General features: G+C 42.5%; 1 protein-coding gene across 11 annotated transcripts in view; it reads right to left on the bottom strand.

The window, feature by feature from the left end:
• The window catches only part of baz2ba (bromodomain adjacent to zinc finger domain, 2Ba), a 75,161-nt gene that overhangs the window by 45,393 nt on the left and 11,851 nt on the right, over window positions 1-17,917 (bottom strand). For 10 of the 11 annotated variants that reach the window (XM_068322623.1, XM_068322542.1, XM_068322863.1 and 7 more), the window contains exon 2: window positions 10,588-10,630. The gene's annotated coding sequence lies outside the window, so the exon portion shown is untranslated. Of the gene's footprint in view, window positions 1-10,587; window positions 10,632-17,917 lie in introns of all 11 variants that reach the window. The other variant, XM_068322244.1, reaches the window with a different exon arrangement.

Raw genomic sequence — 17,917 nt, forward strand, 5'->3', positions numbered from 1 at the left:
AAAAGGATAAAGCAGCAATGTGGTGCAAAGTTGGCATGTATTTTGGACAAAAAGGGCACATTACACTCCAAATAGATAATATTTTCCTCAATGACTCTCTCTTGCAGACAAATGAGTGTTTTCTGTTTTTATGACAGTGGAAGAGTTTGGTTGAAATTGTTATATAATGTTCCAAATGTTCACAGCTGGAAAGCACGTCACTGGATCACATTCCCTTTCGCTTATTTCTAAATGTTGAGATAATGAGTCAAAACATGCATCAAGAATGGTTAACAGGACATTTCCTCAGTGCAACTCTGAGCTCCACTGATCCAAGCAGAATAGTGTCAAAAAAATGTACAGGTACTCGTGGACTCTGAATTAGGGTGTTTGTACCACACATGCATTCACTCACATGCACAGAAGGGAGGGTGGGAAAATGAAATACTGTACATTTAGCACATAGATTTGTCCCTTTCAAACAGTGTATACTCTATAACCTCGTTCAAACTTTCCACTGACACAGATGCATTTGTTAGATGACAGCGAAGAGGCCAATTTTTCAACCACAACAATGCCAACCAAAGAGAGGGTTGTAATCAGGTACCAAATGAAAAAAATCTGTGTTCTTGTTATCATGCCCTCGACTATACATCTCAAAATGTGGAAAAAATTGCCCTATGATATTTTAATTCCTTGCAGCACAAATTGTGATAAAATATAACAGTTTATCGTTGGAAAAGACAATAAATTATAGTAATAATGAGAAACAGCTTCACCCAACCATTTTGCCAGTATCACCTTTCCGCTGTGCCACACAGGATCTTTCACACTCCCCCCCCGAGGAAAAACGTAAAAGACTCTTGTAAAAGTCCTGCTGTGCCTGTGTGAGTTTGTAACACCAGTGACGGGGGGTGCTTTGAAATGCTGAGCAGAATATCTTCTAAATTGAGCTCATTTTTCCCGTGACATGGCCCCATTTTGTGTGTCACCACACTTCCCCTGTGTGGTTTCATATAAAAACTCAAAATATTTGAGCTTCCATTGTTGACTGTGTCAAACCTGGCCTTGACATTATTGCACTGCAATCACACTCCGACAGGTGGGCCCGCATGTGACCAAACACACACGCGTGTGCACACACACACACACGCACACACACACGCACGCACACACACACAGTGTAGCATCATCCCGGTGTGTTTTCATGTGTAAATATATCGTCTGATCCTAAAACTGAGTTTTAGGTGGACCAATCAGTGCTCACCATCAGGTTCCTTTCGCTATTTGATGTTACTGAAGGAAAGGCAGGAGGGGAAAAAACATAAAAGCTGCATGGCTCTCTGTGAATGTATTCCTGTGTTTAGTTACGTATTTATATATATACAGTATGTCATGAGTGGATTCCTTGTGTGGTGAGACTGAAACTAAAGCTGCATGGGCCAATTGTTGGGTGAGAACCATGTGTCACCCACTCTCTGCCCCAGAGGGAGTCAGGACCTACACCACTGCTCAGGGTATGTCTGTTCACACACATGAAACACAGGTTTGGATTACACAGGCTAAAATATGACTCATCCACAGAAGAGGGGGAGGAGAAAGGCCTCTCTCTAGTTTTTGTACAAATGTGCACACACACACACACACACACACACACACACACACACACTAACAATGATAGCAACATCACAGGCCCTTTTGGTTCCACGCACCTGCCAGAGACAGATGTTAAGAATAAATCACAGGGAACCTCAGACTGAAGAAGTTCCTCGCAGCCGCAACACCACTAACACACTACAAAGTACACATACTGGAGAGCAAACAGTTGCAGATGACAACACACACCAGTGATGAAAGCAACAACAGCATGCATGCACCTGAAATGCATACAGAGAGTGGCAACACAGTGGGGTAGAGGAGGTATTTTACAACTTCCATCACACGGGCTCCCTCTTATTTTTGTGTTTTTCAGCTCTGCTCAGTCTCTGTGTAACCAAGCCCTCTCAGTTGAGGGTTTTTTAAGTACAACTGTTCTGGAAGAGGCCAAATCCTCCACCGACAGACAAACAAGTCGCAACAAGGCAGAAAGCGATGTGGGCGGTTTGAGAGGAAGCTCTTCTTTCCTCTGCTGACTCGGTGAATTTTATGATTTCTTCATTGAAATAGAGCCACACTGGGTTGGGAAGGAGCAACACAATCATAAAGTCACACTACCCTTTTTTAAGAGATGAGTTGCACAATAAGATACTCAAAAGCTATTTTCAAGGACTGTGACTTCTAACAGGATAATTAAAGAAAAACACATCATCCCATATCCTGTCAGTCAGTGTGGCTTACTTCCTGGTTCCAGACACTGTGTGTGGTTAAAAAAAAGAAGAAGAAAGAAATAAAGAAAGAAAGGGCAGACACATCCACACAACAGCATACCTTTTTGTCTGCACTGGCAATCATGTCCAGGGGCATCTTTTGTCACTTGTGGGTTTTTTTAGCCTTTGTCGTCTAACAGACTGGGAGAGGCAAAGTGTTCTGTGAAAGTTGTGTGTGAATAGCAGGTGTGTGTGTGTGTGCGTGCGTGCGTGCGTGCGTGCGTGCGTGCGTGTGAATATACAGACACTCTTCACGCCTTGTGGCCCAGCAACAGGATAGAACAGTGAGTTAACCAGAAATACACTGACGTTATCTTTTCTTTGCCGGGTTGGAATGCCAGCCTGCTGTGAAACTCCAAATATGTGACGTCCTGTCACACCACATAATGTGTTTACGTGTGTGTATGTGTGTGACAACTCGGGGAAAGAGCAAGTGTGTGTGTTTAGCTTTGTCTTCCTGTATTAAAGGCACAAGGCCAAGTGTGAATGTTGAGGTCTTCCCACTTGATAAAACCACAAGACACCATAAGAGAAGCTTCTGATAAAGAAGTCTAAATCTAAAGAACTAACCAAAACAGCTCAAAATCTGTTATCAAAGAATGTCAGCTGATTTTTTTTTTTTCCCAAGAAAGTTTTCTATGCTTACAAACACAGGAAGAAAGAAAGTCCAACTCCGGTCCTTGTGATGTCGATGAGTCTAACATCCATGTCTCAAGGGGTCAGGCAGCCCGGTCAGGCTGAGCAGTAGGGGTTAACGGAATGAAACCAAGTGTGAAATGTGAGAAGACAAGCCAACATGGTTTCTCAGGGCAACAAATAGAAAGGCGACAAACATATCTCTGTGACTCTGAAGAACGTGCTGTATGTTACGAAGAAAGACCGTCGCGTCATCCATGATTCATATTACAGCAAGATGGAAAAGAAATTAAACTGGCTTTTGAACTGGCTGAGTTCAGACATGTTAATCAGTAATAGCCTGTTGTACTTCAGACAGGAGGAGTGTACGTAAGTGCAGTGTGTGTGTGTGTGTGTGTGTGTGTGTGTGTGTGTGTGTGTGTGTGTGTGTGTGTGTGTGTGTGTGTGCTGTGTATGTAAGACAGAGAGAGAGAGAGTTGGGCAAAGTCTTTCGCCAGTGGCTTTTGAGCTGCTTGAGGCAAGATAAATCTCCAGACCCAGAGATGATCCATCTGGACTGTTTCCTTACAAAACATAAGGAAAAATGCAGAAGCTTTTTTTTTCTTTTCCGCCCACAATAGCTATTAATATCTCAAACAGAACATTTGCTCATGTCCCACTAAGGACTGGAATTCCTGCTGAAACACAGTCATCTTGCAGGATTAGAAAGAGGCAGTCTGGCATTTTCACTCTCTCGCCATATGTATTCTATGTGTGTGCGAGGACAAGCATACAGTCGCATAAACACATCTAGCCACTAATGGTTCCTCTCTCTCTTTCAGATGCACACACACACACACACACACACACACACGCACACACACACAAGCGCAGGCACACACAGATTTAGTTAAATTGAAGTGACGTAATCTAAACCCGCAGACACCAACATGATGTTGCTCTCAAGTCACTTAAATAGCCTTTCTTTGTCACTTTGGATATAAATCTCTCTCATGTCAGCAATAATCACACCTACTAACAGTCAGGAATGGTTAAAAGCAGAACTTAAACCTGTATCATTGTAAATTGTAACCTGTCTGAATTATATCTGCAGTCTGAGAAAGCATCAACCTATACTTGCAACTTTCTGTACAGTATTCCCTGAGAAACATACAATGGTATGTGTTTATGAAGGTGAGTGCGTGTATGCGCGAGCACGCACATGTGAATATAATTTTCATTTTACTGCAGGAGGACAATCTATGCATAACAATGAGGAGCGCTAATGAAATCAGCCATCAACTTGCAATACATACATATTAAAACAGGACCTCAGAGTGTCATTCGCTTAGTGCATCATTTGTTCCCGCTCATTTTTTTCTTCCTGCCACCTGACCTTTAGAGTATGTACCCCCTCACTTCTCCACGCTAAAAATAGGACATGTACCTGCAGTCATGTAAGCATTATCCATACATCCGTGTTTGGATGCAGCGTTACACAGATGTGACAAAATATTTCAGAAACTCGTCCAGGATTTCCTTCAGAGCAGGTGAACTGTTCTTCAGGGATTTAAATAGAGAAAACTAATATTTGATGGATGAAGTTTAAAGTTCAGCCACCTCAGATCAAACAATGTTCGGCATCACAAGTGATAACCACTGTCAGAGCTATACCTTCAGTCTAATGTCATATCATCCCAGCTGCCAGAGAACAACACTCCACCCTTCCCTGTGAGCACGCTTCACTGCTCTGGTCTCTCTTTCTATCTCTCTTTCTTCCTAACCCCCACCCCCACACTGGCAGGGAAATGGATCCCTCCACCTGACAGTGGCCATTTTGAGCCTTCTCTCTCCTCTCCTCTCTACTCCTGCTTCCTGGTAAACAATGGGAGAGGGATAATTGATCAAACAGCCAGGGAACCCTCCGAGCAGGGGAAGGTCACCGCCCGCTAGTCCAGCTCACTAAGGAGGGGTGGTGGGGGTATGTGTGCCAATATGTGTCCATGTGCTCTTTTTGTGAGTGTGTGTGTGTGTGTGTGTGTGTGTGTGTGTGTGTGTGTGTGTGTGTGTGTGCACGCGCACACACACAAGCATTAAATGCATGTATTTGTACATGCGTGTGAGACCAACTGTGCCAAATACACACAGAAGTAAAGAGAGATGGAAAGTGCTATATACAGTAAGTGTGTATGTGTGTGCATGTGTGTTTGTGTGTGACAGAGAGAGAGAGAGAGAGAGAGAGAGAGAGAGAGAGAGAGAGAGAGAGAGTGGGGGGGTGTTCTCTGATGCTCTTGAGCTGCCATTTTTTTTCCTGACAAAGACTCCATCTGCCACAGAGCCATTTGCTGCCTCCCGAGTCGGCAGAGCATTCTGCACGCTGTGTTCACCTTGATGTCACCTCTACACCACTCATGCCTTGCTGACGCTATAGTCACACACACGCATATGCGCAAACACACACACACACACACACACACACACACACACACACACACACACACATATTTCATTTCGTCTTGTATGTGCACACACGTGTCCTCACAGATACACACTTCCAGTTACTCCTCTTTTTATGATTGTATGTTTCCTTTCTCTCTCTTACACACACACACACACACACACACACACACAGACACGTGCACACAAATGCACACACACACACACACACACACACACACACACACACACACACACACACACACACACACACACACACACACACACACACACACACACAGTGAGTGTGTGTCTAGCTAGGCAGTGGCCCTGCCTCTCCTCTACACGGGTGATATCACTGTGCAACCATCAGCGCTGTGCATTGTGGGAGTGTCTGTTGGGAAAGAGAGACGCGACAGGGGCTATGGGATTCACACGCCTCTGAAAGACAGCCAGGGGGAGAAAGAGAGAGAAAGGCAGGAGGGGAGGGAGGCCAAGAAAGAGAGAGATAGGGAGGGGGCCGGTAACTGGAAATGAGAGATGGCATTTTAAAGAGGAAGCTGAATTTCACCTGCAATTACCGTAGCTCCGGGGCACATGGCTCGGTTAAGAGACATTTCATTCCAAAGCCACCGCGTATAGCTGCCGCGCTGAACCCTGAGAGGCACATAAAGAAAGAAGGAGAGAGAAAATAGAGTGGAAAACTCTCTTCTGCCCAAGATGGCCCTCAGCAGATGCAGTGATGAAAGAGAGGAGGCAGCCACGGATGTAACTGGTAAATGAAACCCAGCAGAGAAACTAGGGAGGAGAGGAAAATAGATGAGGAAAGGAAACGAGGACAGATAAAGAGACAGAGGATAGAAAAGGGGGTGTCTCCTTCAGCAAGGCCCTAACATAGCCATCTGCACACCAGACAGCTGAACTGGGCCTCAGAGAGCACACAAACACATGCACACATGCACGCACTGAACTACGAGCACATGAAATCCAATAAACACAGAGGCGTCCACTCCCCTGGTTTCATAAAGAGAAAAGTGAATTTGTTTAATGATTAATACAATTCTTTGTATTCATTTTTAACTTTCGGTGAAACCTTGCTCTCTCTCCCTCTTGCTCCACCAAATGGAGCTGTAAAGGTTTCCCAGTGGCTCTGTGTCCCGGATAGTTTCATCAGACACACTGCTGGTTTCATAGGAGAAGTGTGCCTCCACAAATACAGTAATGAACCCTCACTGGGAGCTGGGGGGGGGGGTCTCCTGGCACTGGTAATGGCTCCTGTGGACAGCAGCTAAGTCCAGGTTACCACCTGGCCTGACCGAACAAGCCCAGCCACAGGCGTGCATTTTACTAGTCCATAGTGGACTATGTGCCTGGCGTGTGGGTGTTTGAAGGAGCGAAGAAGATAAGGGGAGAAGGGTTAGGGAGCCAGGAGCGGTGGAGAATATCGAGAAACAAGAGGCTGCAAAAGTGAGGTATAGACACGAGGGATAAAGGCTGTGGAGGAGATGTGGCTTGGCCTTAAACCCAGCAGCTAGACCTAATAAAGTGGGAGGCAAGGCTCTAATACAGCAATGGTGGTCATTGTGTGAGTGTGAGTGTGTGTGTGTGTGTGTGTGTGTGTGTGTGTGTGTGTGCATGTGTGTGTCACAAGTTTAATAAACACTTTAAACCCTTAAACCCAATAAAGTGAATATTAAAGCTGAATTCAAAATAATCAAGCAAGAATCTGCACAGAAATATAACTGAGCTAAAACGAGACATGAACAAAACAGGTCAAATGTCACGCATCTATGACCAGGGAATGATAACTTAGACAAAATGCTTTACTCAGAGCATGATGTGATCGTTATGTTGGTAGGCAGGTTTTCAAAAGGCAAAACAGGCATTAGGCCTGAGTTGTAGGAGCTCATATTGCAATCCCATTGGTGAGGGGGCTAAAAGGTTTGTGATGCATGGGGTTTAAAGGTCTACTCCTAATGTTTCATAAATTACTGGCATGTAATTATGTTACATTATGACACCCAAACCTGAGCATTGTGTGTCCAAAATCTCCTTCTTCAACAAATACATTAACATGCATATATACGCACAAAAAGGCCATGGCCATTGTTGCTCTCTCTGGGAAAACTCACAGCTTGGGTTCTTTAGCTGCTGTTTTGTCTGGCCCTCCATTCAAAATGGCCCCCTCATGACCACGCACATTATCGTCCAGTCAGGCAGCCCCCGTGTGGACTGAGGCTCCCTGGGTGCGAGCAGTGATTCATGGCAGCGAATGCTGAAGCCCGTGATTGAGCCAAGGAGAGCAGAGGCTGCTTAGCAATAGAGGTGACTCAAAAGTCTGGCTCCAGGACTGAACCATGTTGCGACCACAGGGCCCGGGGGAGGCAAAAGGGGAATGGTCAGTGCTTTCCTGTGTGTGTGTGTGTGTGTGTGTGTGTGTGTGTGTGTGTGTGTGTGTGTGTGTGTGTGTGTGTGTGTGTGTGTGTGTGTGTGTGTGTGTCTGTGTGTGTCTGTGTGACAGAGACAGAGAGCCATGGATGGTTAAGTCCAGACTAATACTGGAGTGTGTCTGTTGAATCCACACTGCTCCACATATCAAGGACAATCTCAAACGGGCTTTTTTAACAATCTTAGCTCGGAGGCAGGTACAAAGTACTAAATGTTTAGGTGTTATCTCTAACACTCACCCAATCTAACAAAGCACTGGTTTAAAGGGCACTAGGAAAAGACACAGCAAGAAACAAAGAGGGTTACATGGAAAAGAGCTGAAAAATGATAGTAGCTGCTAAGATTCTGAAACACTATTCAGGGCTTCAGGCAGGCACACAAATTCTTTATCCTCAGGCTAGAAGGTGTAATTTCCCCCTCCACTGTCACAAGAGCCATGTTAAAATTATCTGCTCCTCAACAACTGACTGCTCTCTCTCTATTTATCTCTCTATCTATCTACATCCCTCTCTGTCTCTATCTATCTATCTATCTATCTATCTATCTATCTATCTATCTATCTATCTATCTATCTATCTATCTATCTATCTATCTATCTATCTATCTATCTATCTATCTATCTATCTAGTCTTGAAGATCAAGGCACTCAAAATAGAAACACTGGCATCCTTCTTCGTTGTAACACACGGTACGATGCGGATGGAAATGCTGGCCCCACAGGACACACACATACACACACACACACACACACACACAAAAAGAGTGGACTGCTGTGGGGCAGACGCAAGACTATCTCTGTCTCACGTGTCTCTCCCTTACGGCCGCCTGCTGCTCCTGACCTTCGAGATGTTTTTCTCTCTCCTTCTCCCTCTCCCTTTATTCCTCTCTATTTCACACTCATTCAACACACACACACACACACGGAGCTACGCACATCTTCACTCGCTTAGACAGACAGACACACAATCACACCCACACACACACCTACACACACACACGTAGGTGTGTGTGTGTGTGTGTGTGTGTGTGTGTGTGTGTCTTTTCTACACACCACCCAGTCACTCAGTATTTTGTCATTAAAAGGCATTGCATTTCAAGCTCGGATCAAGCAGATGGGGCTGTGTAAGCATTGCTGCTCCTTCACACAGCACCTTGGCTTAAGTACAGACGGTCCATATGCATTAAGGCACTGTCCCTGAGCACAAGCACAGAAACACACATGAGAATGCATGAATGCACATGCACAGCCTTCCTGGAAAAAGAGAATCAGCATGGTTGTGGATGGCTGCTTCATGTGGGTACTGTGCATGTCCGTTGTGTAATGGTTATCTGATGCAGCTGAATATCTTAAGACACGCTCTAGAGGACAAGAACGCTCAACAGCAGACAAACGTATTATGTCTTAGCGGGGAATGCGTCCCTGTTAGTCACTCTTGTTCTAATAAATTTATTAGTCCTTCCTGGAGATCAGCGGTTTGTGCTCCGGTGGCAAAACCTTGACAAAATTACTCTCATAAAGTTCAATGGGTTCATAGTACACACAACTACATGCACACACACGCACAGGTGAATGTAATATAAGTCTATTTATGTGACTTTAGACACATTTCTATGTCTTCTCCAATTCTCGACATTTGCATATTCCTTTGGGTGTTTGATTTTAACTGCTTTTCCTTTTTTCTTTCGCTTGTCTTCCAAGCAACAAATGTCAGCTAATTACACCATACATGTCTGGATGAGTTCCATCTTTCCTTTGTGCGCTGCTGTATCAGGCTGCAGGAAATACTGTATAAGGTAGCAGAGACACCAGTCAGGTACAGCGGGCAGTGAGGGTAAAACAACAAGACGACAGCCCTTAGCTCCATAAAAGCGGACTCATCACTTCATATCACCAAGCTTGTGGTGTATCATTCACTGCCAGAAATGAAGCAATAACACTTTAGACCTGATCTAATCTGGCAAACCAGGCTTAGGAGTCAGTCGAATGCAAAGCGGTTATTTTTTATGTGCTCCGAATTTAGTGGAAAACCGTCTCACAAAAGATCTGATTTCATCTAATGACACACTCACAAATACAAACCATAAAGTCAGACAGGAGGGAAAAGTGCAAGTCATTGTCAGTGTGTGTGGAACAACGAACTGCCACCTTGGTGTGTGTGTGTGTGTGAAGTGAAGCCTTGAGGATGCAGCCGCACCCCTGAGTACAACTAACCCTCATAGAGAGAGAGAGAGAGAGAGAAAGAACGAAAGGAAGACGGACAGTGTGAGGAGATTAAAGCTGAACATATCAATACAGATAAACAGCTAAGCCCCAACCTGCACTACAGGGCATAGTTAGCAACCATTTACATTCAGTGTCGGCTCTGAACAGATAGCAAATTCAAATGATGTTTATTAGGCGCATACGTCTCAGACAAATATTCTGATTAAAATGGGAGAAATATAATTAATTGCTTGATTCACTGAATGAACCCCGAATTTGTAATGTAATCATAACAACTGTTTTTCAAGGGACTCTTGTTAAATTTAATTGGGGAAGCAAAAAAAAAAAAAGAAATAAAACATCCTCTTTCACTGAATGAATGAAAATCAAATTAGGCCTAAAACTGGAGGAGTCTGCAAGTATTTTTTTTTTCTGGCATGCCATATAAAAACTGTTAAAGGAAAAGTATGTGACAATGTGTATTATAAAAAAAGATGTGTCTTAGCAATATTGTAAGACAAGATATACAAGGGCACTCACTGTTAGAGATGTCTTCAGCTCTTTGACATTACTGCCACAACACCTGGAGAAAAAGCAGAAACAAAAGATCAGTCCGGTTTGGGTTAAAAATACAGTGTGAGTCAGAAGAATAACATGTTTCATGATAATAAAACGATGACATTATGAGTACAATTGTGATCAGTTCTTTCGTCTGAGATCCTGTAGTGTGAGAAGCACCTAAAAACTACCTAAGTTACTGTAACACATCTTAGCATTTGGGGGTATTTGGGGATTTCAGACACATCAAAAAGAAAATACAGTGACGTCTGAAACACAGCTGTATCTCAACACTCACACAACTTACACACACACACACACACACACACACACACACACACACACACACACACACACACACACACACACACATAATAAGATATTCACATACAGAAAAAAACTCTCTCTCCCTGAGCTGTTTCTTGTAAAACCTGTTTGTTAGAAATGGATCTAGACACTGGAGCTTTGACTGTGTGGATATTTTCCCCAAACACAAGACAGTTCTTGCAGAGAACCAAGCCTTACTAGCGTTCTCACGCCCATCTCTCATGCATTGTCTCTGAGGCCCTCCTGTACTCTTACAGCCAGAGTTTAATCTAAGGAGCTCACCAAAACAGACACCTCCCTGCAAGAGTATATATCATATCACAGAGAGCAAACACAGCAATAACAACTTTTATTTACACTTTGTAAATCTATGTTAAGTATTCAGGTAGAGTTTTAACAATGTCAGTGAACTAACAATGAGATTAGATTGTGTGTGTAGGTTCTCAGTCATCCAGTTCATGGTTATCCAAAAGGTTGTTTAAGTCAATCCACTGGACGTTGAGAAAGTTCTTGAAGACGTTTCGTCTCTCATCCAAGAGACTTCTTCAGTTCGAAGAAGTCTCTTGGATGAGACACAAAATGTCTTCGAGATTAGATTGCATCCAAAAAGTTCAAGTGTGTGTGTGTGTGTGTGTGTGTGTGTGTGTGTGTGTGTGTGTGTGTGTGTGTGTGTGTGTGTGTGTGTGTGTGTGTGTGTGTGTGTGTGTGAGGGAGAGACTAGCAATCTAACAAGGTTTTGTTGACAGTGAACACATCCATCTGGTAAACAAGAACAACAATGGTCGTCTGGTGGAAACTGCACATGATATAATCAACCACTATGACTCTGTTGCATCTACATATTTCTTTTTTTATTATCATAAAGAGCATTTGCTACTGTTCTGCAGCAATTTCTGTAAACAGAATTTGTTAAAATAATAAAATACTGTGATAGGTGTCAGGCAGTTCAGTCAAGGTGATTGAATATTTCTAGATGCCCTTCAGTCATAACAAAATCTGTGACACATAATGGAATGCAGAGCTGTCATTACTTAACACATATCACCCGTTAAGAATAACCGCAGCATTCAACATGCACGCCCACACACACAGACACACACAGACACACACACACACACACACACACACCACACACAAATACTTTGATAACTCATTGCAGTGGTAATGAAAACTGAGAGCAAGGTAGTCTGAATTCATCTTCTGCTTTATCATAAAAGCTTATTAGAGGATGATTAAAGGATCTCTGCTCATAGGGCTTCAGCACAACACAGAAAATGATTTGCCAGCCATGAGACAGGTAAATTAAATAGGAAAAGAAATCCACTTCAGTCTGCCATCATTTGCCTGACTGAAAATCAGACTGTTATTCTATTAACCTCATTTTACTATGAGATTTTTCTCGCTTCACATCTGTGGCGGATGGATAAAACAACAGAAAAATACATTTTCCTGAAGAAACCTTCTGGAACTGCAATGCCATGATAAATCATGTCAACATATGGTAATACAACACAAACCAACAACCGTTTTCTAACGACAAACAGCAGATTGTCCACTAATTGGCAGGTTGGTGGTTCAATCCCACCTCCGACTCTTGTCCCTGATCCAACATTGTGTGAGTGGAAGAGCCAGCGATTAAAAAGAGAAATGTTGTTTGTCGCTACAAACGAGCATGTCAGCAATGTTCGTGGCATATTTTTTGGGATTTCGTTGGTGGCAATAATGAGACTATGTTTTGCATTTTTCAGAATCCTTTTGTCATGCTAGCTCATTCTAGTTAACAGCATAGGAGGTGTTGATTGCTACTGATATCAATGGTGTATCAATCATTGTAAATAAAATTTTTACTTAACATGAGTAAGTTCTACCCATGTCTTTTGGATTTTGTACTGCTGCCATTAGGTCCAAGTTTGCCTTTTGTGTGTGCGTGTGTGTGGTGTTTTTTTTTGTTTTTTCTTTGCTGGTAGCCTGGCTGGTTTGTATCTGTTGTGGACAGCTGTCTCAAAAAAAGATCTTCTTTCTTTCATTCATTCGTTCATGCATTTATCTTCCTAACCCGCTTCATCCGCTGTCGGGGGTCGCAGGGTGCTGCAGCCTATCCCAGCCGACTGTGGCGTGAGGCAGGTGACACTCCGAGCACGATGCCAGTGCACTGCAGAGCCACACTTATACACAGACAAACACACACACACTCAAACCTACGGTAAATTTGGGAGCAGCGCATATTTTTGGAGGTGGGAGGAAGCTGAAGAACCCAGAGAGAACCCACGCAGCCACGAGGAGAACATGCAAACTCTGCACAGAGTGCAACTGGAACCCGGAACCACCTTGCTGTGTGGCGACAGTGAATGGAATTTGTTCAGTGATGGTAGACTAAGTTGGTTGGTCATCTATTTTTTGCTGCTTACAATTTTTAATATCTGTCTTGTCAAACCAGAACACTGCCACAAGGTAGGCTGGACAGGGAATGCTATTGGTGTCTCTGTGTTCTTTCCTGCTGCTGCTTGTTAATTTATGTTTCGCTCATGCTAAACCAAACGTGGCCAAGTTGGCCAAACTGGTTAATTCCAGTGTTGCTGATGGTTACTGATGTTATCTACTGTACAAAGGTGGTCAGAGCCCTGAACTGTCATTACCAATAATCACCAATCACATCTCTGTTTGCCATGTCTTTATGTTTTGCCCCAAATAATAGATGAAAGTATTGATTAGAATATTAAAATGTTAGCAATCAATACTGGTATCTGTATCAGTATCATTAAAATAATAGTCATCTCTAGCTTTACATAGTCTAAATAGTAGTTCATTTATGATTAAATGATGTATTTTTTCAGGTAAATTTGCAAAGCAAATTAGTAACTAAAGTTGCTAAGTGTAAATGTATCTCAAAATTGTACAAAATTGTAGTACTTGTGCAAATGTGTATTTCACCACAGCAAAATGATACAACAAATTATAACCCTACATTATGGTAATGAACTGCTAACAATACCACAAAACAATCATCATTACTTTCATTACACTTTACATAGTCATTGCTATCTAGTCAAACTGGAAAAAAGCTGAACTACAGGAACTGTTTAAGTTAGAATTACCTGCCTTTACTCTGCTGGCATGTTAGCACATTGTGCAAGACAGTGTGCAACCCTTCTGCTGTGATGTCTCTGTGAATCGTCTTGTTTAGCTTCCCTAATCTACCCTTCCCCACCCCCTCAACCACACAGATGTTGACTTTACTTTAGGATTCAAGCAGCGGCTCTACAGCATCTGCACAGGGTTAACAGGAAAGAGAGAGAGAGAGAAATGGAAAAGAAAGAACGAAGGAAAAAAAATGTATATCACATTTATTCACAGAAAAACAAATTCACAGATTAATCACACTCATACAAAAACCAAGAGAGATTCACACAAAAAGGAATTCACATACAAAAATTTAAAAATAGAAGAAAATGAATAAAGTAAACAAACATACATAAATTAAATTAAATAATGACTGAACACTCAGCACAGATACATTCATTCACAATACATTCTTGACACACCACAAGTTCCTAAAAGTTTCCAAATCGTTCATTGCTTTTTAATAATTCAAATCAATCATAATTCTCGTTTGGACCATTCTCTTTAAAATGACTTCTGCTCTACAGTCTGAAGAGCCTTTCACCTTTTTTTTTCAGCTTAAATAAATAGAGATTTTTGTTTAACCCAGAAGGAAGTTTAAAATTAATTCCTTTTTTTGGGTTTTCCCTCGTTTGAAACCGATTGTGTATACCTGTTTATTAAAAACAACACAAAATGAGAGAAACACTACCTCTAAAAACAGAAAAAGGTTTTGGAGCCTCTGACAGTCCAGGAAACAGAGAAAAACAGTTTCTCTGCGAGAACAGAACGGACAGTTTTCCGACACATTTGGGTTTAAAATCTAAATAAAACTGTGGATGGCCACAGCACCATGTAAAACCCTCCATCGGAGATCTCCAACTTTTTTGGTTAGCGGTGACTTCTAGAAAAACTCCCATGAAGGGTTCTCCGGTGCAAGACCGGGCTGAACCCTCCATGGTGTCTTAGCGCGATCTTTAAGTTTGTCTTTGTTTAAAATTTTTGCCATCAGTTTGTACGCTTTTTTTCCATTACTGTCACTGAGTCTGATCGGGTCTGACACAGAGTCATTAAAACAAGGAGACAAGCTGTCTACTGGGAAGGGATAAGCATCATCGGGATTTAAAAGACCTGCACAATAAGAACTGATCAAATTCAATTGCTATGGGGCGAGTCGGCTCTTCCAGCTTCTCAGCAGTCTTTCAACGAGCCTCACTGACGTTACACCCACAGCGGAGGACAGAGCAGCATCTTTAAAAACAGGTCCATAGAACTACACCACATGTCCAAGGGTGGAGATTTTAACAGTGATGAACTTGTTTTCTACTGCTGCTCCTGCAATGTCTTTCACATTAAAAACTCCTTTTTTGATGACATGTTCTTTTAAAATCCAATAAAGTGAATTAAAATCATTTGGTCTCTTCTTCAGTAAAAAGCCTCAGATTTTAAAAACACTGATAAAAACAGAAAGGTCTTTTAGTTTGTCGCTGCTCAGGTCCATTAAAAACAAAGCATGGTCGAGTCCCAGACCCCAACACTGAGCTAAGACTGCCTGTGTTGTGGGCCACCACACCAGGTCTTCAGGGCCAGTCAGGAACTGTAGTCGAAAAGCAGCGCCCCTGCTGGCCAGATGACTGAGCCCCTGCCCTCCTTCCTCTCTGGGCAGAAAGAGGACGCTGTGTGGGACCCAGTGACGGCAGTCCCCAAAAAAGTCCACCATTGCTGCCTGGATTTTTGCGAGCAACGTTGGTGGTGGGTCAATGCAGGACAGCCGGTGCCACAACATTGATGTGACCAAGTTGTTAATGATTAAAACACGTCCTCAAAAGACAATTTCATTAAAATCTACTTCCAGTTTTTCAGCCTCCCTTTTCCTTTTTTTAACACCTTTTCCCAGTTCTTTTCTACAATATTTTGGTATCCCAGATAAACTCCAAGGTATTAAAACCCTTTTTTTTTTCATTGGAGCCTATCTGGGAGCCTGATCTCCTCCAGCCCACCTCCCACCATTAGAGCCTCGCTCTTCCCCAAGTTGACTTTTGCGGAGGAGATCTCACTAAAAAGTTTCACAGTTTGTTGTAAAATATCTACATCATTCTGTTTCTTAATTGCAACAACAATATTGTCAACATTTGCAGAAATTTTAAAACCCTAAATAGAACTGGGGATATTAAAACCAGAGAGGCCCACTCTCAGTTCGTTTTAAAAAAGGCTCCAGGGCCAGAGAGTACCAGCATCCCTGAGAGGGGGCAGTCCTGTCTCACACCTCTCTGGACTTTAAAAGAAGCGCTAAAGCCACCATTAACCTTAAGTACATTTTCATTGCCTCCATACAGGGTCTGAATCTTGGCAATAAAGTTAAGAGCTGAAAGCCAAACTTGTCAAGGTGTGCCACAAGTACAAGTGTTCAACTCTATCAAAAGCCTTTTCTTGGTCTATCGAAATAAGAACAAGTTCTGTGCTCAATGAACTTGAGAGTTCCAAAACATTCCGGATTAAATATATGTTATCCGTGATTAGCCTTCTCGGTACACAGTAAGTCTGGTACACATGAACAGCCTGCTCCATCACTTTTTTTAGCCTGTTGGCCAAGACCTTGGAGAGGTGCTTGTAGTCTGTTAAGAGGAGGGACACCGACCGCCAGTTCTTGATGTCCTGCAAGTCTCCTTTTTTCGGCAGGAGCGTGAGGACCGCCCTCATACAGCTCAGGGGCAGCCGATTTGTCACCAGGCTTTCCCTGAGCACGGAGAGCAGGTTCTCGCCAATCACTGCCCAGAATTCTTTATAGAATTCAATAGGCAGGCCATCAAGGCCAGGAGACTTGCCAGGTTTCATCCCCTGCAGGGGTGCAGACAGCTCCTGCAGGGTGATGTCAGCATCTAGACAGTCATTACTGTCTGCTGAAACTCTGGCAGACTGTAGAGAAATGTTTTCAATGTTTCAGGTTTCTCAGTGTACTCAGAATGAAACAATTCTTCACAGATCTCTGATGGCTCTGACCAAGTCACCGGAGACATTCTGAGTGTACTGTAGACACAGATTCTTGATCAGGCTTTTGCCTACATCCCACCACTGCTGCAGAGAGCTAAAAACATGTTTTTGTTTTTTTAATACTTCCAAAAAGCGATAAAAGTTTTTTTAAAACATCTATCAGATAAAAGCATAGTGTTAAAATGCTAGAAAACACTTCCAGCTTTCATGTTATGAATAAAAATACAAGACTGTACAAGAGCGTGATCTGTAAAACTGTCTGGAAATATGGAAGAGTCCTTAAAAACACTAAACTGGTGGATAAAACAATAAAATCTATCTAATCGTTACATGGATAATGTTTTCCCTCTACAGCCTACCCATGTGTACTATCGACGTGTGCCTCTAAAATTCTACCACATGTCAATCAAGTCATTTGAATTTATAAAATCTTTCAGTTTTTTGTTTGATGCACCATGAGGCTCCTGGTGATTCCTTTCTAGAATTGTGTTTTCCATACAATTAAAATCCCCTCCTAAAAGCAGGTGTTCCCCTCTGCTAAATTTCTGAACATTAGTTAAAATATTTAAAAAAGCCACTCTATCTGCCTACAGTTGGAGCATACACACAGATAAAAACCAACATCTTCCTTTCAATCGTTGCTTGTACTTTTTAAATGTGGCCACTAAAACAAAGCAGGTTTAAAAGCACAAGAAAATAGAATTCCCAGTCCACCCTTGGTGCTGGCTTTGTGGCTAAAATACATTTCTCTGTTCCATTCTCTCTTCCAATTAACCATTTTCCACATTCATCAAACTAAAAACAGAGGATCTTTTCTCCATGTCCCTCGTTCCATTAATGTTCAGTGTGCCTAGTTTAAAACTACACATGTAAAAAATGGAGCTTAAAACAAACA

This window comes from Antennarius striatus, chromosome 1 (genome assembly GCF_040054535.1).
Source record: "Antennarius striatus isolate MH-2024 chromosome 1, ASM4005453v1, whole genome shotgun sequence".
Classification (NCBI taxonomy): domain Eukaryota; kingdom Metazoa; phylum Chordata; class Actinopteri; order Lophiiformes; family Antennariidae; genus Antennarius; species Antennarius striatus.